Consider the following 25,663-nt stretch of genomic DNA (forward strand, 5'->3'; position numbering starts at 1 on the left):
TTCTCTTTATACGGATTCATCGTAATTTTGAATCTCTTATTAAATTTCCTTTTAATTCTCATTAAACTCCAGTCATTCCTCAAATCAAGATCCTTTTATGATAAAATACGTACATTCGGAATTTATCAACAACTTCGCAAATAGCTATCAGCCTTACAACCTGTTTGTAATCTTCAAACTCAATTAGACAAGAAATCGCATTTTTATCACAAACGCAAGTTAATCGGATGCAAAAACGCGAAGAACATTTATAGATTCGATGAACAGATTAATGAAAGATAAACATCTTGTACATTAAATGGGGAGGAATAAGAATCCTTTGGGAACCTTTAAGCTCGAGTGTTTATTAAAATGAAGTTCTATTGAAAACTTTTTGTTAAAAATAATCTTTTGAGGCTTAGCTAAAAACTTTTTCCCTCTTCTTTAACGCACAATTTCACCTTAAGTAATCTCCATCGAAGGAGATTATAAGTACACAAAAGAACGATGGATCGTTAATTTCAGGGCGAGACGTACCCTACACCGATAACTCGTGTTTGAAAAATCCGGGGAGTGGAAAGATGTATTGATAAGTAGAATGAATGGAGTTTTACGCGCCCGGTTTCTCCTCCTCCCCCCCCCCTCCGTAAACAGGGGAGAGAACGGTGCTTGCTGTTTAGTATTGCCAGGATAAGTGACATGTATTTTTTTCGAGAGAACGTGACTTGTCGTAATAAATATAAAAATAGTAACAGCGGAGGGAAAATATGCATTAAGGATGGTTGACTGTACAACCCGAGCTAAAATTTCCCGAAATTTAAAAACCGAAGGTTTCTTAGGTTTATCTCTTTTTTATTAATCACAGATAAAAAATTTTGATCGCGGGTACCTAAATCTTAGATCTGAAATCTGCTCCAAAGAACAAAAAAAAAAAAAATAAAAATTTGTGTATATAATGATTTTTGCAGCAGAGATAATCTTATTCTATTGTAGCTTTAGGTAAATAACTTTTAAATGTAAATAGTTTCAAATGAACCTTTTCATGAATATTTATTAATAATATAGAGTTTTATTAATATACGTAAAAAATTTGATTTAAGTAGTAATGATACTTTCTCTTTGCAAACGAGTACTATAAAACGCGATTTCGTGTAAGAATAAAGAATAGACAAAAAATTGAACAACTTTTAAATCAATAAGAGAAATATGATTAAATTTTGTTCTAAAACATTAAAATTTTTGCTAATATTATACATTGAGATGTGACACATAGATCCTTGAAAAAACAGATACGTATTTCAGAAATGCGGCGATGAAATGCGGCCCACATTCTCGGCGCGGTTCGAGTTTCCAAGTTCGTTGACGAGTAAGATCAAATTTGTAAATGTAAATTCTTTGTCGAACTCGCTCGAACGTCTAGTCCCGACCAGTAAAAGTGTATCGTAATCAATTTGAGATTGTTTGACAAATTAAAAATAACAATGTATTTCAGAGCTGCACGTTAAAGCAAACGCGGAAAACCTGGCAATTCTTGTCAATAATTCCCGCGCGCTGAACTGTAGGTGCAATAACCTCGGACGTAACGTAACTTTACCGTTGTATACTCCGCGTATGAACTCTGCGAACTTTATCTCGCTATATTTGACTTGGAGGGCGAACGACGGGCAAAAACGGCCCGGTAATTCTTCCTCCGATTCGTTTATGCGGTAGCGGCGAGAATTATGCAATGCCAATTTTGCGCGGTTATACAGCGGAAGGATATCGACCCGCGAAGCCGCTGCGAGAAAACCCTAGACAGCGTTTCATGCACGTAAAATACAGCGCGAGCCAGTAACGCATAGTTTCGTAAAATTTCGAAAGTCGTAAATTTGAAAAAAAAAAAAAAAGAAAAATGGATTTTATTTTGCTCTCGACTAAAAGATCGGCTGATAAAACGACGCGCAACAGTTTCGAGCTTATCTATATTTTTTATGCAAAATAAATGTTGTATATTATATTTTATCAGACTTATATATATAATATTTTATCATACTATATTATTAGATAAAATCGATAAATGCATTCGCAACGTGGAGGCGGACAAGCTCGATAGCAACGCCAAAGTAAGTCTCTAGGGTAATCGACCTCGAAATCATTGCCAGAGCATTCCCCGGCACATTTAGATACTAACCTACGATCGCGCGTTTATTTTTCTTTGCCAGCGTATTACGTGACTTGGAGTTTCGTTGATCACGTAATCGACGCTCAGCAGTCGATGCTATTAATCACTCGACTTACTGTCGAATTTTTCTGGCAAATAATAATTGAACAGCTAAAAATAGCGCTGCAAAATAAAGCTTACATATAAGTATGACATATTAGTTTCTTTTTTAGATAACAGATTGGAAACGACGTTACTTTTCTTTTTTCCTGTCTGTAACAAGAATGTAGTTACATTTTTTCAGTAACGATTGGTAACAAATTTAACAGTTAGTTTTATCATTACGTTTTACACTTTGAACTTATGTATGACATAATTTTCGTTGTGTGCGCTCAATCTTCGATTCAAAATCTGTTGTTATGTTTACGTACATTTTTTAAGTACAGCTTTTCAAAATATCATAAATTAATCACGTTGACGCATACATTTTGAGAATAATTTTGAAATTATGTTAAAATTTTTTAACACAAGATTGATGGTGTAAAAAAGCATAAATTTGTTAATTCAATAAAAACCAAAATTTTTTAATTACATTTTGAGTATTTTAAGAAACCTCCTTTTTAGATTTTTTATATCCTTGCAAATTTAAGATTGAATATATTGTATTTAAAATAATATTGTTTTTATATTCATTTTACCAAAAAATATTTATTAAAAAATTAAACATTAGACATTAGCATTAAGAAGTGATGAAAAAAAATTAGCGAATCGTTACTTTTTAAATAACAATAGTAACGAATTAGTTTTCAGTATTAGCAACGAGTAACAATAAGTTTCTTTTATAAAGTAACTTTCTCAATATTCCGTATAATTCAATTACCGTAGTTAGACGTAGTTTTTATTGCTAAATTTATTGGAACAACCATTGTTTTATATTTGGTGGGCATAACAGTACATTTAAAAATCCGTGTAGCGTATTTCCGTTTTTCAATAACATTGAATAAGCATAGAAAAATTTATGAATATTTAGTTTCATAAAAAAGCTTAACTAAAATAATTCACACTGTACGATGTGTGCAATTCCTAGTACGTAACATGCAAATTTAAATGCCTACGCAATTTAATTAAATCCTGGTACTCAGAGGCAAATTCGTACTAGTGGCAACTGTACTAGTTTTATATATAAAATTAATGTAGTAATAGTTGTATAATCTATCCTATAGTTATTGCAACTGAAGTATAAAACAGTTTGTATCCTCGGCAACAAAATTTACTATTAGTTTTTAGTGAAATAACGCGTAGACTATAATTACATAGTTATATAGACTTTACTTCAAATAAGTTATGACAATTACATGCTTCTAGTTTGCATACGGTTAAGTAACGTGACCGAATTAACTTTGACATAAATGGAGCAGTGGTGCAAGACCCTAAGTTAGGAACGAGAACAAGGGATCATAGAATTAAAATTTCAATTGGCTCAATTTTTTCTACATTTCGATGGTACACTTGCAAAACATTGTAAGTAAAATTTCCGAAATCAAACTTTTGGTATCGTTGTATTCAATAAACTGTCCCAGATCCCTTAGTAGTCCTTCTAGACTAATTAATGATATATAAGATCATGGAGCGCTTCAGCGGCGATTGCAATAAATGTAATGTAATGTATCGTAATGTGATTTAAAAACAGCTTTTGTTCTTTCTGTAAAGTCATCGATTTTAGACATACGATGTTTTGCGAGTATACGATCGATTTTCTTTGCTATTTTTCTATAGTTTACCAAGCAATTTTGCTAATAAATAGTTAATATTATTGTATTTTCTTGGATAATTTATTGTTTTCATTAAAACTCCGTAACACAGATATGAAGTTGAAGTGCTATTCACAAATTCATAGTTACTGATACGTTTTTTCTTTTACTGTGAATGCATATACGAGTATGTTACTAACTTAACATTATCTTAATACAATTCCTTATCGCCTTGTACTGTAGAAAATACGTGTGCTGAATTATTTGGCACAAGAAATATTTGACAAATATGCGATATTCTTTTATGTTATGCATGTTATGTATATTATAGCTTCAGGTGTTCTAAAGAAGGTGCACTGAGAAGTGCACGTAGAAAATTGCAATCTTTATAATTTATAACTACATCTACAGTCATTTTTGATACTAGCTACATATTTATAGTTGTTTTAACCATACAAATTATAGTTTTTTATTATTATTATGTAAATGGTAAGGAAATGTTGAAAAAATAGTTGTTCTCATTACAAGTGAGATTGTATTTACTACATAAATGTTTATTTTACTTTTATCATTTAAATATCTTGTTATTTTGCTACAATATATAAAATTATCATAATTTGTAGTAAATTTTTTTTATTATAGTAAGTAGAATTGTGAACATAAAATTATTATTACTAATATTAGAGCAGTAATGACTGTAAGAATCAATCTCCTAAGTATAATTATTATGCCATACAACTACTGCTGGTGTCCATAGTCGATTCTTTTATTGAAAGCGATGCTGGAGTCGTCTGTATTAACGACAGAAATACCGTTTTGTTAAACAAGTTGTACTTCGTATTGGTTTTACAAAAATACAATGCCTTTTACAGAATTAAAAATACACACGCTGATGTACGTGGCTTTGGTTCACTTTTTTGCGAAAAACAGAAAAAAATTTTTAAATTACAGATTTTGGCTTATTGACTTTTACTGTAATATGACGATCAAAATCGTCAATTCGCAGATACATTTATTTCGTGGAAACGTCATGCAAATTACTTCTGCGAAATAAAAGCAGAGCCAGGAGTAGAATAAATAAATGCCGAATAATATTGAATCGTTAGAATTAATTCGGTAAGCTTGAGAAAACAGAATGTTTGACAAATTGTGTATACGTGTACGTGAGATCTCGATGTAGTGGTACGTGTGTAAGTCGAGTTCATCGATAAAACTGATGACTACAGCATTGCCTTAACCGTTTTAACCATTACTATCTAAAGACGTCATCAACCAATCAGCGAGTCGTATTAGCATTTTTACACATTATTTAAAATAATCTTAAAATAAAAATCAACTATGAATATCAGCCATATCACAAATAGCAAATACTATTTTTTTAGGTTGTATTATATGTATAAGAGAGGATAAAATTCTTGTTAGTATCATGTAATAGTTAATGCTAATTGTAACCGTTCGAGTTTCACGTCACGCTTTGACATTAAACGTAATTATCATTGTTATTAAACGAGACTCGGTGTTGTATTTAACACTAAATCTGACACTAAGCGGCAGAAAGGTTATACAGGGTAAACTTTCAAATATACAGTTTACGCGAGGAAACTGTGATTCGAAGATGACTAAATATAGGGGACAGATACAATCCAATGCAAAAGTTTACCTGCGCGAAAGTCACGTGTCCATTTACAATTCTCGATAGCAAAACTCCGGCAAAAGTGAAAGTTCGAACAATTCGATTACAATGATTGAAAAGTTGTTTACTCATTAAAATATGACATAAATAGATTTAAAAAAAAAATAATAAAATTAGATGCTCTATTTTCAAAATTGGAGTATCTAACAAGAAGGTATTTTGATCAATAAAAGCCAGCACAAGATATTTTTGTGCATTTGGTAGCTCTTTATTGAAGTCACAAACGATCGTAAAGGTCATTTTTTTTATAAATAAATAAACTTCAAAAATTGTATAGGAACTGCATAATTCCAATAACAAACACATTAATAATAACAAAGAGCAAAGTTAACGCTACTTTCCGTTATCGATCGATGTAACAAATAAGAAGACTGATCACGTGTCAGCTGAGAAAAAAAATAAAAAGATTGATAAGATAAACTATCAACTGCATAAATAAAAATTGACATCACCGTTCGTATCAGCGACTCAAAAAGCAACGTTAACCCAATCTCCTCCTCGCTTCCATAACAAAATAGGAGAAACCGCTTGCAAATTATGGGATGAATCGAGCAAACGTGTTCTGCTGTGAATATTGTTTAGAACATCCCGCAGTCGAACTGACGCTGTCATTGTAGATTAAAAGTTCAGAGGACAATCGGCAAGTTCGTCGGAGTTTCGCATAACGATAGACGTAGAAAAGAAAGAGCGGTGGCGGGGTGAAAGTCGCGCGTGGCAGCGCGATCGGCGTTCGTTGAACCCTCTTACCTTAACATCCCCTCGCGCCGGGGCGACGGCAGCACGCAGCCAGCACGTACGTCCCCGCGCCGCGTTGCATCGCCGCCCTTCCTTCCTTCCGCCCCCGGCGTCGCCGTAGCGATGCGATGCGACCCTCCTTTGCCTGGTAGTTAACCCGATCCCGTATTCAAGGCGCGCATCGGACGCGGGGCGAGTCGTCGTCGCGCGGTAACATAACTCCGCGCAAGGGGTGACACTCCTCCGCGATCGCGGCACACGGACGTCGCGCGCGCGACGTGGTCGGCCAACCCCGGCGAATGCCGGTAGTTCGCAAAAGCCGGTGGTGCGGAGGCGGGGAAAAATCAACGAGGGACGGGGGAGGGAAAAAATGAAAAACGCACGTTAAACGGCGGGGCGGGGATGGCGGGGATGGGACGGCGGGTCGGAGAAAAAGAGACAGAGAGAGAGAGAGAGAGAGGGAGAGAAAACAGAGCAGCGCGCGTGGTTGTCGGACGAGCCGGCGGCCGACGAGACACACCACGACGGACTGGAAACGAGGGTAGAAACGTGGTTGCCGTCGCTACGCCCTCGTGCGCCGTCGGCCGGCCTCGGCGCGCTCCGACGAGCCGCGACGAATGCACGGACGACGCGGCGAGCGGCCTCAGGGCCGTCGCACCCGCCTGTGGCGCCATTGGGGTCACGTGCGCCCCGGCACAAGCGGCGTGCGAGGGTGCAGCGCGGTGGGGCCGGGGGTCGAGGGGTACGGGCTGCACCGCGCGCGCGCTGCAATTTCCAATCCACGCGCCGCGGTCACCGGCTTTTCGGAGCGCCGCACCGCGATGTATCGATTATTGACTCTAGCACACTACACTCCATTCGATTTTTAGATTTTACCATGGTGAACTGCGGTCGCGTTTCAGCGGAGACGAGTAAAAATAGACGTGTGACGGGAAAATGTATACCGCAGCGTTTCAGGATCGCGAACTGTCTCGCAGTTCGATTCCATGCTTTCGTTGCAATTCCGAAAATCCTAAGCACCAAGATTGTTCAAGAAGCTGGTGTAAAATTTTTGATACTAACGAAAATTCCTAAAAGAGTTTTATATTAAAAATATTTGAAGTATGAAAAGAACCTTTTATATCATATGATCCTATTTCAGAGTCTCTGAAGAATAAGTTGAACTTATAACGCGATTGACATTTCGGTTATCGTTGAAATCATCAAAGAAATATTTTGATCTAGTCACTGATTAGTCTGATTAACTGGATTTTATCGCGAATGCTTATTGGCTAGAAAAAATAGACGCAACGAGAATATCGCGCACGAGGATATCGATCCTCGCTCCGAACCACCTTTGCAGTCACTTTGCCTCATGATTAATCTAGCAATTGCCATCCTTAATTTAAGAACTGGAGTCTGCAACAATATTATTCCTTACTTTCGTCGTGCGGATCGATTGGAAAGAATTATTGCCATATTGATTTCAACAAATAGTCGGGACGTAGGACGTCGGAGAATGGGAGATATTGATCCCGGCCACGCGTCTCATTACTCCAAATCTCATTTCCAATAATCTCAATTTTTTAATAGATCCACACTAATTAATGTATTGTAGTTAAGTTTGAAAGAATTATTATTATTATGATAGTTTTATTCAAGTGCAAGTGTTCATTTATACGGCAATACTAGCACCTCATTTTGTTTTTGGATAATATTCCTTAAACAAAAATTAAAAATGAAACATTAAAAACATCAATACAAACTAAAAAGTGTTTGACGATACATCAATTTTTATAATGCTATTTCGTATTTTATATTTTGTAATTAAGACTTTTGCACGTTATTCAAAAAGAGCATCTGAGAAATGTAATAGTAGAATTCAAACATGGTCCCGTAGGAAAGAGTTGAATGTAAAATAAATTGACAAACTAAGTAATAAAATATATTCTCATGTTATTAAACAACAAAACAAAGTTTATAAAATTAAAAGGTTAGAATTGAACCCTCCACTTTTATATATTTTTTATAATTTTATTGGTGAGTATGTGGCGTATGATGCTATTTTATTGAGGAAAAATATAAAAAAATTATGAAACATTTCTGTCAACATATAGTTGAAGATTGTGTAGTTATTACCTCTCGCGGGGAAGTGATCTGTTTTATGCTACACAATGATTTTATTTTCCAAACCGAAAAAACTATGAAAGAGCAACATATAAACAAAACTATTTTAGGAAACTATAAACATGTAAAATGTAACGATGCACTATTATAATATTTTCACTGTTGTTTCCACTATGCAATTTGCAAGAGAAAATTGTGCAAATTTTATTTTCATGAAAATAAAATTTTAGGTGAAAGACCAAAGAATGTATGAACTATGGGTTTTAATTTCTTTAGTTATTTAAGCAGATCACGCTTGTTTTAGTATTAGTACAGTGCAATGTTTAGTCATAAGGGAGAAATACCGCTTTAGAAGGGGTAGGCTAGTACTGGAGACTTTTTTTTACATTTATACATTTATATACGCAAGAGAATATTAGATTGGAAGTGAGACTCCGAAGGTGAGGCATCAGCAATAAATGTGTTAGACCTTCATAAATAATACAAAAATAAAAATACAGAAATGTCTAAATAAATAATACAAAAAATAAATAGAGAGGAACTGTACAAGTGAACAATATAAATTTTGCAGTAAAGAGAAACAATTAAATTAAAATTGTGCTGCGATCTAAAGATCGATATTATTTTTAAATTGAGTTATTCTAAATTGTTAATTATTTATCGCTCACGTATGATAAAAATAATTTCTTCATAAAAGCTTTTAAAAGCTATTGATAACGTAATTTTGCAAAATTACAGTTGGTTCGAAATAACTGCATTCCATCAGCGTTTTGTACGGAACGTGCGCACTTTTTTTTTATCGACAATGCAATTTCGCAAAATTAATACGCGGTTGAGTAATTACAAGCGCATACGAGGCCACTACAAACCCGCGTGCACGCCGAATACGATTATGGAGCGTGCCATAAATAATATCTCCGACGAGGCCCCGTAGTATCATAGCATAACGGAAGATTTCCCGGCGGAATTCCGTCGCTCTCGAAAGATGGAATCAACCGCAAACATTCGCTTTATAGCGTGTCTTACTCGCCCTTTTGTAAACGGATCAACTCATCGCGCCGCGGATTAATCCTCTCTAAACAACAATTTTCGATGTGCCCTCTCACCTTCTCGAAATTGATCGTAATATCGCCATAATTCTTCCGACGTTCTTAATTAACTTGTTACACGAGCTCGAGTGCCAATTTCATCGATACAATAAGTGGCGAAGGTCGTTTCTAACCAAATTGTAAACGACATATCGTCTTTAATTCACAGTACGGAATTAACTCCGTCACTAAAGTTTGTATAAAACAGATTTCATTTTGCTGGGCACAAAAATTTGATATTCATGACATTTTTTGTAGATATATCTAATTATGGTTTTCAGTTTTCAAAGAATTCGACATCATTGTAATTGCAGATTTAGCATAGCTTTACGTGCAATAATTATGTCGAAAAGAGGATCGGAAAAATCTCTTTTCATTCATTTTGGCTATATAAACTCTATTGTACAGAAATGAGAATCGAGAATTTATATTCTTTTTAATGATCAATTGCAGTAGACATTCTTTTGATAGAGAAATAGTTTACAATACTCATAGTTCTTTTTGCATCACGTATTCAGTTAAAATGCTTTTCAAATTTTCGATAAATTAAAGTCAATTTCATACGCGTCAAAAAATTTTGTTAATAATGCTTTTCATTGGTCATAAAATATACAAATCGCGCAATGTTAATTTTTGTTGGTTTTACAATTGAAAACAAGAAAGTATTAGACATATTATTGTAACATTTTTACAAATTGATATGGTTTCTCAGATTGCTGAGATGTGTATACTGCTGATGAGATGTTTTTCAATTTTCACGGCAGCTTATCACGTGCCAGTTTCACAAAACTTCTTCGTCAGCAGACAAAATCCGACAAATTCGTCGGCACAACGATTTCCGCGAAACAGAAGTTGTTATCTCATACTTTTACAAGTTGACACACCATAGATATGTGTAAATTTAATTGTAAGACCTTTGCAATTGCAGATGTTACCTCGTTATCACATTCATAAAAAGTTTAGGTTTATTAAAGTACTTTTAGTGCGCGCTATCTTTTTTAAATTAATATATATGCAATCACAAAGTTAATAATAATCTATAATTTATAACAAAATACATTTTATGTATTTTTTCCAATTTATATGAAATTAATTATTTCAGCGTCTATTTGATTGTTATTATTTGGATTTAGATTGTTAATACTGATAGTATTAACAATCTAAATCCAAATAATAACAATCAAATAGACGCTGAAATAATTAATTTCATATAAATTTGGACTTATAACTAATTTAATAATATAATTCTTTAATGAATTTAATATAATATAATATGAATATAATATATTATTATATAGAGAAAAAACAACGGTTGTGGAAAATATCTGGGATTGTGAAATATCATAATATCTCGTATAATTCACATTGAATTCCAAAAGCAACCGTTAAAATTACAATCTAATTTAGGTTGGTTACTAATCATTAGTGTACGCTGTGTTTTTGTAAAAGCTGAATTTTAATTTTGTAGATAGTAAAAATTTTTACAGGTATACTCTCTACGTAATTTTGAGAAATATGTTACATATTAATTTTTTAACTTTAGTCTAACTTAAAAGTCTTGAATGTAAATTTCATATAATATTATTGAATTTAATGTGTGTCGTAATGTACGAATTCGGCAAATAGAGTCATGTTACATGTGGGCTGTGGTTGTCGAATATGGTTGTCCGCAATGTGCATTACTCGACATTACAAACGTTATACAATGTTTATTAGAAAAAAAGGAATTATAGTATTTAAAGTTTGAAGTTTTATTTTTAAAAAAAGCCAGTATAAAATCTACGAAAGATTATTAATTTATTTTTTTATAAATAAAACATACATATTAATTTTTTTATAAATAAAAAGTGTCTTTCATGGCATTAATTGTTAGTATTTTATTATCTCTCTGTTGTTTCACAAATGAATCCTTCTTTTTCTTTTCAGTGAATTGTAAATTACGTTCGTTTTATATAACCAATGAACTTCTATCTGTAGGATGTTTGGTAGAACTCTGTGGTTAATAAACTGGCGTTGGTTAGAATTGTTGTTGCGTTAATATTTACTGAATAATTATCAAAAAACGAAATGGTATTCCACAACTCTTTCTTTCATGTTTAATTTTATCTTTTAATGAATAATGTGCATATAATTAGTAACCTATATTAGCAAAAAATTCTATTTTAAATTAAATTAATAATACTTATGTTTGCTTTACTTTAATTTTGGAATTTTTACTTCGGACAGTTTAATATTTTAGTCCGTTATATTGGATTAGTTACTCGTATTTTTAAATTTCGATTAATTTTGAAATTTTTATTCGAAAAACCCGTGCCTAGATATGCGTGTATATTTAACAAGCGATTTTATCATACGACCTTCACGATGTATTATCTCGTTAGCACATTCATAAAGAATTTAGGTTTATCTGTGTAAAAAGTAGGGTCATTAATCGTGTCTTCCCGTCATTCGGGTAGAGGTAAGCTATTAGAGTAGAACAATAGAAAAGTTGAATATTTACGAAGTATTTCATATTTTATGTCACAATATGCCGGAATACACGTCAGCTTGTAAACTATTTACTGTTCGAAATCACCTTACCCTAACATTTTTGTACGCGTACAAAATGTCAAGAGGTCTGGATTTGTGTAGAAAAGCTACACTTATTATAAAAAAGATTAAGACTCCTCGCGGGGAAAAGATTCCTATCAGCCACAAAAGATTTGTTCCTCCAAAGTGAATAATTTCTCTCTTAGGACACGCTAGAGGCAACTGTAAGACGAGATAGAACGTAATGATGATAAAAAGGATTAGGATAAACAATCTTATACTTGTCGTATATATCGCATTTATTTTCAACAAACAATAGGGCGTATCGACGCGACCGACTAATTACCAACTTAGTGGCCCATCGAGTTTGTGAAATAGGCCACTGGACAGCTCGAAGTGCCCACCCCTGCAAGCAGTATCGCGATATCGCGCGCCTCTAACGACCGCCTCTCTTCGACGTCGACGACGACGTCGACGTCGTCATCACGGACGACGTCGTCGTTGCCGTATGCGCGCGCGATTTGCCAGGTCGTCATGGCGACGTAAACTCAAAAATACACACCTAGCGGAATAGATTATTGCACGTTACATAGTTGGAGTCATAGCTAAAGTCGTAGCTAAAGGCGTGCGAACAACGCGTCGCCGATAGAATGACGCGATCTATCTTCGCGATATTCTCCCTTTAACGTCAAGGTCCGTCCAGCTTTAATCTGGCTTTACATTAATGACAAAAAGAAATTTTTTTCATAAAGCTTTAATTCCTTAGCATCTAACTTAAAAGTGATTGCTGTGCTAATGAAACAGATAATAGGAGAGAATTGCCAAATGCATTCCACTTAAATTATTTTTTATTATGCTTGGCTGGGACAAAACTAATTACGGTTTTTGTTATTTTAAACTTTGATATATTTTGGAATAAACATTTATTTAACTGTGTTCTTGTGATATACTAAGTACTTTAAACCGCAAAATTCGCTTTACTAATTCATGCTATTGGTTTGTTTTCATTGCTTATTCTCGTTTATTTTAGGCTGTTAAATTAAAGAAATGGAAAGAAAACAAATTCAAACGATCTCATTATATGAGGAGGGTCGCGCATCTTCTTTTTTTTTCCATTTTTTATTTTTCCATCTTTAACCCCCAACTCAGTATTTCTTGTTTGGTATTTATTTGTACGCAAATTATAAACTATAATAACATTTTAGATACCTATAATGTTTAACTTTTCACTAATAACAATTTATTATAAGACTTTTTGAAACATGCTTTTGGTTATTTAAATTGTACCTGTGGATTTTTAAAATTGCATCGCCTTTGAAAATATTGAATTTATGGTTTAAAATAATTATAATTATAAGGACTTGTTAATTATTATTTATTTTATTAATATTTTATTTTAAAAAGGATGAAATATTTAATAATTTGTTTATAGCAATGATGAAAGATAAGAACGTTGAAATAAAATCGCTTTGAATGTATTTTTGCAATTGACATTTTTATTCTCATTGTTAGCTTTACTATTATCAGTATCATTTATCTTGTATTAATATTATTTTTCATAATAAAATTTGTAATGGTAAGATTTAGAAAACTTGATAAAATATATGATTTAATCTTTCTAATATAATTACAAATATGTATGTACAATGAATATAAAATGTTTTACATTCAATCATTTGTTATAACATGAAAATACAGTACAGATTGATTACATTGTTATCAGCTACATAAATTCATTAAAAATTGACATAAGTTACTTGATTTTCCAAATGTTGTTAGTAGCACGAACAAAACGAGATGTAACTTATTAAATTTTTTTACTAAATATTATTTGTTTCGTGTTTATTTCATTTTCTTTGTCATTATATGTTTTTTATATTAAGGCTGAATATGTAATATCTCAAAATATTACCAAAAATTACAAATAGAAATTTTATAGATTGTTCTATTATTATAATTGAGTATCTGTGTAAAATTTGAGTACAATTATTTCATTGGTTTAAAAGTTGTTTAATTTCTTATTTAATCTTGATTATTATTTAAAATCGCGATTTGCAGTACTTATTTACAAATTTGATGCGGAAGTATCATTACGAATTATGTTAAAGTTTTTACGTATACTAATAAAACTGTAATAAATATTTGTGCATAAATTTATTTAGACATAAAAATTATTTATTTAAAACTGCAGCAAAATAAGATTATTTACGTTGCAAAAATTATTGTAAATCAAATTTTTTTTTGTTTTCTTGTTCGCTACAGTTTCGAGATCAAAATTCGGGCATTCGCAAAATTTTTTGTTGTTAATTAGAAAAGAAGAAATAAATCTGAGAAGCCTTTAGTTTTTAAATTTCAATAACTTTTAGCTTGTAACAAAACATTGATGAAACACGATTTAAGCGATCTGTACACGTTCAGCAATTCTCTCCTACAGTGCTTGTATTTAGTAGCAGAAAAATTGTGTAATTTTAATTCAATCTGCTTTTAATTGGATAAGATAGTTACTTTTTAACATTCAAACGCATACACACAGTTTCTTTTTTTTTGCATATGACTAAAACAAAATGAAACGAAGTAAAACTTGTATAAATATTTCTTAATTTGCTGAAATTTTTTTTAATCGAAAAAAGTTTAATTGATTCATTTTGCTCTTTTAATAGAACGAGATGAAGCCACTGTTTAATTTTCAAACGTTCTCATTTTTTTTTTATTCATGACAAAACGAAACTTGTATAAACATTTTTTAATTATATTGTGTTGATTTTTCAAGATTTTAATATCTCTGTACTTTCACCGAAGAAAATTGCATCCAAATTAATTTAAAAATACTTCTATTAATTTTGCTTTGTTTTATAATTTTTGTACGATATTATATATAACATATAACTGTAATAGCGAACATAAAGTTGTTAATGCTACCGCGGAGTTCTGATACATTTCTGTAGCTTCGACTTTAAATTCCAGTGCTCTCCTTGTTGCTTCCTGAATGTCGAAGAAAATTTGACATATCTTCACAATCACAAGGCGCAATGAGGAAACCTAACAGCGAGGCCACCATTGTGCGAAAAGTTAGTCAAAAAAGGCAAACCCAGTGAACCGCGAGCACGAAAACTTTCGACAGTTCTCGAGAAGATATACGAATTGCCTCGCGAGAAACTTAAAGAAAAATGAAAAAGTGGCGCTTTCTTTTCTCAGGTGGACCGGGAAACTCCGCCTCGAGAAGAGCACGAATTAAGTTGTTAAAAAAAATGCAGAGAATTGCCGAGAGAATGAACGCATTCTCTGTCAGGTGCAGACGCTTTGAGAAATGTAGAGTCGACTTTGCTTCAGGGCAAATTTTCAAAGTTTATAAAACGATTTTTAATGCATGCCCATTAATCATGCTGTTATTTGACTCGTCAGAGCTATGTTGCAGTTAAAACTTCTGTAATTATTTTTAAAAATTGCATACATAATAGTTCTGTAAAAATAAAAACTTAAACATGTAACTTTTGATTTATATTTTCCCTTTAATAGAGTTTCTACCTTGCACGCACTTTAATTTGCATTCTCACGGTTTTTTTCCGCTACACATTTGATATCTTAGACGAGAATCGTGACTTAAATTTGTTGTAAGATGTTATCGCTTACACAGCGACAACATCTTACAACAAATTTCATTTTATCTTATTTCCGGCGTTAATCCTTCGACAGGTATCGGTTCTCATTTGAACGCAGTAAATTAACCGGTATAAGTTCAAGTTAGGCTTTCGGGGTGATGGTAAGTCACGCATGTATACCGGCAATTCGCGATGTTATCACGCTACATTTCATAAACCTGGATCGCATCTTGTATATTTACTAGCAACCAGCACGCTAACTATAGACCACCGCTAAACGCGTCATAAACGCGATTAAGATGCATTGACAAATCAGTTTGCTTAATAACTACGATAGAAAAAAATACAGCAGACCGAATATAGCTACCTTCAGTTATTTAACAGGTCTTTAAGAGAAAACTGATTAATTTCAAGTCGATCTTCCGTTAATGAGACTTTGATCGGACATCATTTTCTTTCACTTTCTTCAAGATCTTTTTCATGATGATGTATCCAAGTCTCTTTAAAATAATCTTTTCGAAATTAATCTGATTTCTTTAATTAAAATTTTTCTTTAAAACATTGTTATTAATTTTATTCTTAATTCCAATTAAGAATTTAAAAACCCTGCATAATAAACCCTTTGCAACGAATTTAAAGGAGTGCTACAAAAATTGTTGTAATTAGAAAAACTTCGTTAAAAGAATTTTTATTGACTTTGACCTTTCAACCTTACAGCGTTGACTAATTTAAATCATATTTTATCTCGGTAAAGCTGTGATCCTTTGGTATCCATCGGCGCAAACAAAGTTGCAAAAAGTTAATCCGTTTCTGAGAAATCTTGTAGACTGGCGGATGAACAAATGGACGGCCAGACTAACACTGTAAAATTATAAAGTAGTTTGCTACGTTGCACTACTTAAAGAAATGCAAGAATTCTAACATGAAACTTTTAAAAAAGTTAACAAGCCTGAAACGATTTACATCTAAAATCCAAGAATTTAACTAGAGAAGTCCACACATCAAAGGATAATTTTTGAAAAGAAAACTTGCCTTCAAAATGTATTCAGAGATGAATCTGTTCTGTTGAATAAAAATTTTATGAAAATGAAATTTAAATCATATCACTTTGCAATGTTGCATATTCTACTTGAGCACACTATGTTAATATTGTTAGAGACTGGTAAATACTATATTGGAAATTAACATTACATATCATTTTAGTAGAGAATATTATTAATCTTTGATAGTGATGTCTATCAAAGTGTGATATGTATATTTACTGAAGAGTTAAATAGTTAAAACGTTAAAAGTTAATTAATAAAGTTGAAAAATTAATAAATTTTTAAATAAACTTAATTTTAAATGAATTAATTTTTAATTTTAACTAATTATTTTGAAAACAAACTTTAACCTTTTTACTTTTTTCTAAGTTCAAAATTTATATAAAACAAAAATTATAACAAAAAATATGTTTATTTAAAAAATAATATTTTTTTGTTATTTCGCATAAACTTACAAATCAAACATTGAACTTATTTGATGGTTATTATTATAATTATTTTGAATCTAACTTTAGGAAGTTCAGACATTCCAAATTAATATAAATAACAATGCTTTCCAAAAGTATCTTTTAATTTACGTTAATTTAATCTTAACGTAACTTTTAATTAAGTTAGTCTTTTGTTCATGTAATTTTTAACGTAATTAAATTAATTTTATAACTCAATTTAGCCAAAAAAAAAAAAATTAACTTAATTTTGATTTACTCTGACATGTATACATTAGAAATTACGCGTGAATTAGCTATACAGATTGTACACATTGACCTAATTGTATGACAATATGTACCCGCGACATCTGATAATGCCTTCTTCTCCCTCGGTGAAACGGTGTCAGTTTTTGCACCGAGTCGTATATAGTAGCCCAAGCGGTAATAAAGCATTATGTGAACCAGGCTGTAGGTAGTAAGGTGGGTCAGTGCCCCGGCCGTGATATCGAGATACGAGCGCGGATAGGACACACGCGAGGCACTAAGGGCGAATTTGCTCCGGGCACGCCGCAATCCAGACCGTGCATTCCGAGCTGCATATATCCGTTCGCGTGATTCTGCAGCCCGTAATAAGTGAATTCGTGTTTCTATTCGTACCGCTCCAAACCCCTCCGCCCTGCCGAAAGCTCGGCCGGCGAACTCCCCCGTCGAGAGTGCATTCGAGTACAACGATGTATGTGCGGCAGCGCTAATTAACTATACAGAAGCCTTTGCGTTTGAACTATTTTGAAATTGTTATTTCGAAAACAGTTGAAATTCGTTATTTACAAATAACGTATTTTGGTATATTAACAGCTAGAGATTTACCGTTTTGAGGATGCGTTTTAGCGCACAATATATTTGAATATGAAAAAGAAGAAGCAGAAGTAGTATGTAATTTTAATTTAGGTTTATGTATGAAGTGTCAACTTCGTGCCGTATAAAAGGCTTATTATTCGTTGTTGGAGATAATAATTTATTTTTTAAGAGGCACATAAATCTCTCTCTATAATAATTGGTTAAATTAAATGCCATAGTTTGTAATTACTTAGCATGCTCGGGTGTATACGTGTACATATGTATACACTCATATGTACATGTGTACACAGTATCTTCATTATCCTATTATAATTATTCATTACAGACGATACTCTACATTTACGTCCATTCGAAATCCGATAGCTTGATCAATTATTTATCGGATAATCATTTTAATTGCATTAATAATCATGAAGAGGGGATAATGTAAATACACCGATGTTTTCCGGAGATTACGGCCTAATTCAGCATAAGCAAATCATCGCTCCTAAGATATGTGTTTCCAATTTTTTAATGATTTTTTCAAAAGAAATTAATTACATAAATGTACATAAAATTTAGTTATGTATTTATATGATAAAAATACTGTGTTAAATGTCTTTAACAAAGCGTATTAATTTATAATAATTTTCATGAAAATTTATAACAAAAACGTACAAAAATTACAATTCTATTATTTGCAAAAAGAAGTAACACATTTTAAAAGAATTAATATAATAAAGATACTAATTTTATATTTTTATTATTAATCTGCAAATTTTTTAATTCTAAATTTTTAATCTATAAATTCATTAAACGCAAAAAATGAAAAGTAAATAATTCTACATTTTAGTGTTTAGACAAACAAAAATTCTGTAAATTAAATTAATCTTAACTTTCACTTTAATTTAATTGTAACATTTAATTTTTAACTTATTTTTCTTTTAAAATAAATGTCGTACATATATACATACATATATGTATTTTTATTATTTCGAATAGAAACACAATAATACGTCACTGAGTAATTGCAAAAGAAGGATATTTCTAATCGTGACGTAATGCATTCAAATACGATAGCGTAGCTATATGTATACCGAAGAGGGTGAATCGCACACGTGTTACCGGTACGATTAAATTCCAGTGGACAATTATTGTTTGGACAACCACAATCATTGACATAGGCCATAGGTTAGACATCAGAATTGATTGACATTACAAATATCGTTTCCTATAAATAGGCAGCGGTACCATTTGAAAGGCGTTCTGTGTCGTCTATAAAAATACGTCGGATTTTAACGCGATTGATGCGATGTTAAGTAAGCAGCCGTTAGACCGAATAAAACAAATTACAATAGAAGACTGTACGATAAAGAGTTATCGATCTCTGTTACGTCACATCACTCATTCAACCGCCAATCAAATCACTTGATGTAAGGGAGAGGCAAGAGCTGTTTTAATTTTTCATGAAGCATCAAAAATAGATAGGATAAAGCTAGAACGGTAGAGGTTAGGGTAAAAGAAATGATACATGTTTGAATGTAATGGGGGAACAAGGCTGACGGAAAACCACGTTCAACAGAACAAAGAAGCCATTGTGCATGCATATGACCGACTCTCGCGCGCGTCTACCAAATTTTCATTATTACATTAACATTCGGACAACCATTCTCTTTTTGACGAATATTTAAAATTTCTTTAATTAATTTTTTATTCTTATTCAATAATAATAAATTAGCGGTAGATCAGTAAAATAGATCCAAAATAATATTTTTAATTGATTTTTAATAAAGTTTCTTAAAATAAATAAATAAGTAAATAAATATATTTTCTTATAATAAATTTGTAAAATAAATGTTTATAAAATATTCTTTGTACCGATCATCACATCTTTCAGCTTTTTCCGGCTTATTGCAATTTAAACAATTTTCGACAACATTTATACGAAATTTTATGTTTAATATTATAATCTGCTGAAGTTGCATAACTTTATACAAGAATATTTTTACGTGTTCAGAATAATCTAAATTTTTTATGAATTCTCTGCGGATACATTAGCTAAATTAAAATCAATTTTTTATGGATTTATCTCATCTATTTTTTTTTCCATATCTGTCATTTAAATATGAAATTTTAATATTATTCATTCTACTTTAATTTTGTTCATGCTAATATTTTTAGGTAAAAATACATTGATACATTTTATTTTACAGAAAATTATCATAAAAGACTTTTAATTTATAAAAATACAAATAGAGTGATATTTTTTAATCTTACTTTGTATTGTTATACAAAAGAGATATGAGTTTTAATTAAGTTAAGCAAACTTTGCTCGTAACACTAATTAATTAAAGCGTAAAAAAATTAATTTACAAATGTCCTACTACAATATATTATATCGTTGCAAATAATATTATAACAATTTTTCGTAAAAACAGCTAGTTACAGGAATAATAAATTTTTACATAATAAATTAAATAGAAGAATGCCTATGACGGTCGTAGCAAGATCTTGATGCTGAAATAATATTTCATACGTTATTTTACACACAATTTCCTATTTATTTGAAGTGCGCATTGTTACTTTCGATTTCAAAAACAGCTCTTATTAAAATGAACAATACTATCACAGAATTAAATTAAAATTTAATTTAATATTACCGATGTTCATTAGCATCTCTAAAATCCTCCATCCCGAAAGAGGTGAAAAATCTGTTGTAAAAAATTTGTTGTTAAATATTAAATTGAATTTCAATTTAATTTTTTTGTAATAATACTATTCTGGTTCACTTCAAGAGCTGTATTTGAAATCGAAATAATGGCGCGCAGTTTAAATGAGTTGGAACCTGGATGTAAAAATTACAAATAAAAAATATATTCAGCACCAAGATATTGCTATGACTGTCACGGCCCTTTATCTATTTAATTTGTTGTATACAAATCACGGTGTACACAAATCTTGAATCTAAATAAATTTTTAGTATTTTCTATTATATCTCAATGATGTTAACGCATTGAAACGTAATATTACAAGAATTTAGTATAAAAAATATGATTTCTTTTTCGGGAAATCTGCAGTTATCTGCTTCTAAGTAAAATGAACTAAAATTTGTTGTTGCTAAACATCGGAATGGCATCCGTTGTATCATCATATCGCGGTTAATCTATTGTTATCGATCGACGGCACATTAATTACTAACGAGACATGCGAAGGCGTAATGCTCATCGTTTTGCCCCACAATACGCAAATGTATTTAATTGCTTATAGGTTGGGCACATTACATGCATTATTTGTTATTTATATTTATAAGGCAGTACAAACAATTCATTATGAATTACTAATTAATGCACGGAGCAAAATGTATCTCGACATGCAACACGCATCAATCATAACCAAAATCGGCATGACATAACAATGATATGAGGTGTAAATTATTAATATTTATTTACTCTTTGATTAAAAAATTTTTATAGAGTGTAAATGCCGAAATTAACAAATTTTACAACTCAATGTATAAATCCGTAATAATAAAAATAATAAGACAAAGTTGAAAGTTTTGAAAAAAGAGAAGGCAGTGTTACAGTTTTCCATTTATATATTGTACAATAACTTTGTTAATAATCAATATTTGAAATTAAAAATTTAATTCTATTTGATGTTCAATCGATTCGAGAGACTCAAAGTTAAGAAGTATTTATTACTTAGGATATGATATAAAATAGTGATAGCTTAATGGATTGAAGAGAAACAGGGATGGTAATGTGGCCTAAAAATAGATTTAAAAAATTGATTTTGTTTAAAGAATCCACGTTTTGTTATAAAAATATATATTTACTAAAAATTAACAGAAAATATTGTAGTATATATGCAAATATATGTACATACACGTAACCCCTTTGCATACAGACCGCAGTAACACATGCTATAATATTGTACATATGGTATAAATTATAGATTAGCAGCTATAATAGAGCTAAAATAAACTTTTCAAATAACTATTTTATCATATATAATTATTTAACTTTGTATAGCTCGAAATACGTACAGCCGAATAAAATATTAAACAATAAAAAAGGACACTCAAGTGTACAAATATTAGTGTAATAATACGGTCAAGTTTAAAAAGAATCAGGAGTTAAAGGCCACATGCAACTAAATGCCAAAGTATACTTTGGAAAAAGTTTCAAAATGCTTAAAGCTAAAAATACTTTACAAGTGTTGTTAATTGTACAGTAGCGCCATTGCTTAATGGCATGCTACAAATAAATGGTTCAATAGGTATTCATTGGAATTAATTACCTAATAATGGAGATTACTATTATACCTATAAAAGCCATAATCCCTTAATAATTTTCTTTTTAAATTCTAACGTGAAATATACAATTTTAAATATTATGTAAGAAAGTAAAAATTGTTATTAAAAGATATGACCTTTGTCGTCTGATTTCGAATAATTAATGATTACAAGATTATAAATGTAATTCAAATTTTTTTTAGAAGATTTTATAAAAATATATATAAAAAATATTGTTAAAAATTGTTTTAAACAACTCAGAATTATTATTTATTCAACTTTTCAGTTTTATTTTTAATCGATATATATACTTTGTTTTCTATCTCTTTAATACGCATCAAATTATAAATGCATTGAAGTCATTATGATTTTTAATACATATGTAGTTTTATAGCATAAAAATTAAAAGTGTCAAAGTGTTGTTCGCGATATTAACGTTATTATGATATTGCGTTATATATCCAGCTGTAAATTTTCATCGACAGACGATTAACTGTAATAAACAAATAATTATCTGTACATATGTCATGAACTCTCTTTGTAACGCTCCTAGTTGAAATATAAAAATTAAATAATGACCAAGAGATTTCACAATAATTACTATTTGTGAAATGAATATTCTATTGTATAAAACATTCATAAACGTCCTAGCATTTATCAAATGCATCGTTCAATTACTACAAACGTTGAAATTATGAAATTTAATATTTACAGAGCAGATATTGAAAGATCACAATACTTTACACTGTTAATCGAGGAGAAACAAAAATAAGTATTTGTTTAAAACTTTATTTTCAATTTGTCAAACATACATGTATTGCTTGTGTGTTATATACATTTATTAAAATTCCTTTATTATATTTAATGCAAATTTTTATCAACATAAAAACGGAATGTGCAAACAAACTTCTTGCATAACAATTAAAGAAATCGAATTAATATCGTCTGAAAGTTCAATTGCGCGATAAGCAAACGATAATATAACGAATTTGCTCACCGATCGATACACCGCCGTTACCTTCTACCTGACTCCATCATTGTTCCGCATATTTCGTTCGTCGGTATACGGGGTCAATCGGGGAAAACACGACTAATTAGGATTACGCGAACTAATTAACGCGACGCGGCACTCGTCTGTCATCTCGCACCGCGCTTTCGACGTTTCGTCGCTCGCCCGTGACGTATTTTAAACGAGTAAATAACTCGAAACACAACGCGCGCGACACTCCCGACTTTCGTTACGCGCGCGAGACGCAGCACTGTGTGACGTTGGCTACGTTCGAACCACGTGGCGGCAACTTCGTGCCGGTACGCGAGTCGCCGCCCGCGCCGCACCGCCACGCGGCGCGAGATAAATCGATAACAAACCCAAACGGCAACATTAAGAAACTCGTTGCTAATTAATTACTAATCTCTTGAGACTAGACAAAGCCACAATACTCGTATAGCACAAAATAAAATATACCATTTTAGCAATATTGCAGCAACATTGCAACATTTCAGCGACATTATGGAAACATTACAAAATTGCCTCTTCATTGCTAGAAGGTTCTGTGCTGTATGAGTAGCCACGGCACACGTCACTCATAATTTATACACGGAAAAAATGATTTTGTCGCAGTATCTAAAAATTCAGTTAGATACAGATCTAAAAATAATATTATCGGAGTATTAAATAAGTATGTGAACGGTGTAATAATCAATACTGTTGCAAAATGTTTTGCTATTCTAACAATCAGCTTAAGGTTGCCATACATTGAGAAAAGTTGCTAATACTGGCATAATCATTCTATAACAGCACCTCTTATTTCTTGAGAACTAAACATTGCACTCTATAAATACTGATAACATGATCTGTTTAGATAATTAAAAAAATTATCCAGTGTTCATACATTTATAACTCTTTTCTATATAAAATCTGCCAAAAACGAATTATTGAAACTGAAAATAAAATTGCACAAAATTTTCTCTTGTAAATTGCATAGTTTAAACAATAGTGAGTACATCGCTAATATTAGATTATTTTATACATTTGTAGCTTTCTAAAACTGCATATTTTTTTCTTTTTTATTTTCCTCATAATGCGGTTTGAAACATAAAATTATCATGCAATGTAAACCGGTACATTTCTCCGTGGGAACAGAACATAGGTCTGGTAATCTTTCCTATAGTAATCTTAACCTACAATGTCGCACCGTGTTCAAGTTGACAACAATAAGAAAGCTTGCCTGCTACAAAAATTAAGCATACAGATTAACATAATTGAAATATTTAAGGTATATAAATTACCAAAAAAATAATAACTCTTATTGTGCTAGTATTAGGGTTCCCAATTCTCAGACGCTCTTTTAAGGTGATGTTGAAAAAGAAATATTCATTATTACAAAATACCAAACAATATTATAAAAACTGCTGTACATAGAAGACAATTTTTAATTTGTGAATGCGTACATTTACGTTTTTAAAGTTTTCCTTTTTATTTTTTATTTAGGAAATATTCTATAACACAGTGATGACCTGGTATTGATGATTTTTCTGCATTATGATAATCAAACAAAATTATTTTATTTAGCATTTTGAGTTAAATATTGAAATTAAATAAAAATTTTCTTCTTCTATATGTGAAATGTTATTATATATGTAAAGCATATGCATATATTTTTCATTCATTTTTCGCAAAGTGTTGAAATTGACGCGACATACGATCGCAATTGTTGCTGAATCATTGGATCGAATTAAAATAAATGATCAATTACTTATCACAATATAATGAATGAATTGACACCTCAATCGACACGCCACCGTGAATACCCGTCTGACTGAATACCCATTGTCGAATTAGACGCGTGCGCCTCTCGATCTTGTCGATGAAAAAAACACGGTTAATTGAAATCGTTAATTTTCGCGTTGTACATGATGGCATTCGCCCGTCACTTTCTGTGGTACTCTTGACGTTTATTGCACTTTACGTAGGACGCACTTTGAACGAGTAAATTACGCGAAACGTGATGAGCGCATGGTACTTTTATTATGCACGCGATGTATAGCACTAATCGTTGATTACGACGTTCGAAGAACGCGAACTTCGCGCTTCGCAGCATAAAATATACCGGATTCGGAGATCATTGCGTCCAGATGCGGCTTAATTATTTTTAAAATTTCCGGCCTGTAATACGCGTCGCATGGCCTTTCATACTAAAGTAACTTGCATCTTTGACTAAAAATAAGAATCAATGTTTGTGTTTGGTAGAAAAAAACAGTTTTGCAACTGTTGTAAGATTCTTTAATATGATTAGCTCTTGCCTTTAATTAATTCCTGCTAAAATAATAAATATAAATAAATTACATTAGAGAATCGCGCAACAGTTGCAAAGCTAGCGAAGCAAAACGCAGCTAATGCTTCTTTTGAAATAAACTTTCATTTAGCTATACAAGCTATGT

At 31.7% G+C, this 25,663-nt stretch overlaps 1 protein-coding gene across 3 annotated transcripts in view; it reads right to left on the reverse strand.

Moving 5' to 3' along the window:
• Nucleotides 1-23,485, reverse strand: part of LOC105205591 — a 91,634-nt gene extending 68,149 nt beyond the window's left edge. For 2 of the 3 annotated variants that reach the window (XM_011174990.3, XM_039456597.1), the window contains exon 1: nucleotides 6,311-8,185. The gene's annotated coding sequence lies outside the window, so the exon portion shown is untranslated. Of the gene's footprint in view, nucleotides 1-6,310; nucleotides 8,186-23,219 lie in introns of those variants that run through there. The other variant, XM_039456599.1, reaches the window with a different exon arrangement.
• Between the last annotated feature and the right edge of the window lie 2,178 nt (nucleotides 23,486-25,663).

This window comes from Solenopsis invicta, chromosome 13 (assembly GCF_016802725.1).
Source record: "Solenopsis invicta isolate M01_SB chromosome 13, UNIL_Sinv_3.0, whole genome shotgun sequence".
NCBI classification, from domain to species: Eukaryota; Metazoa; Arthropoda; class Insecta; order Hymenoptera; family Formicidae; genus Solenopsis; species Solenopsis invicta.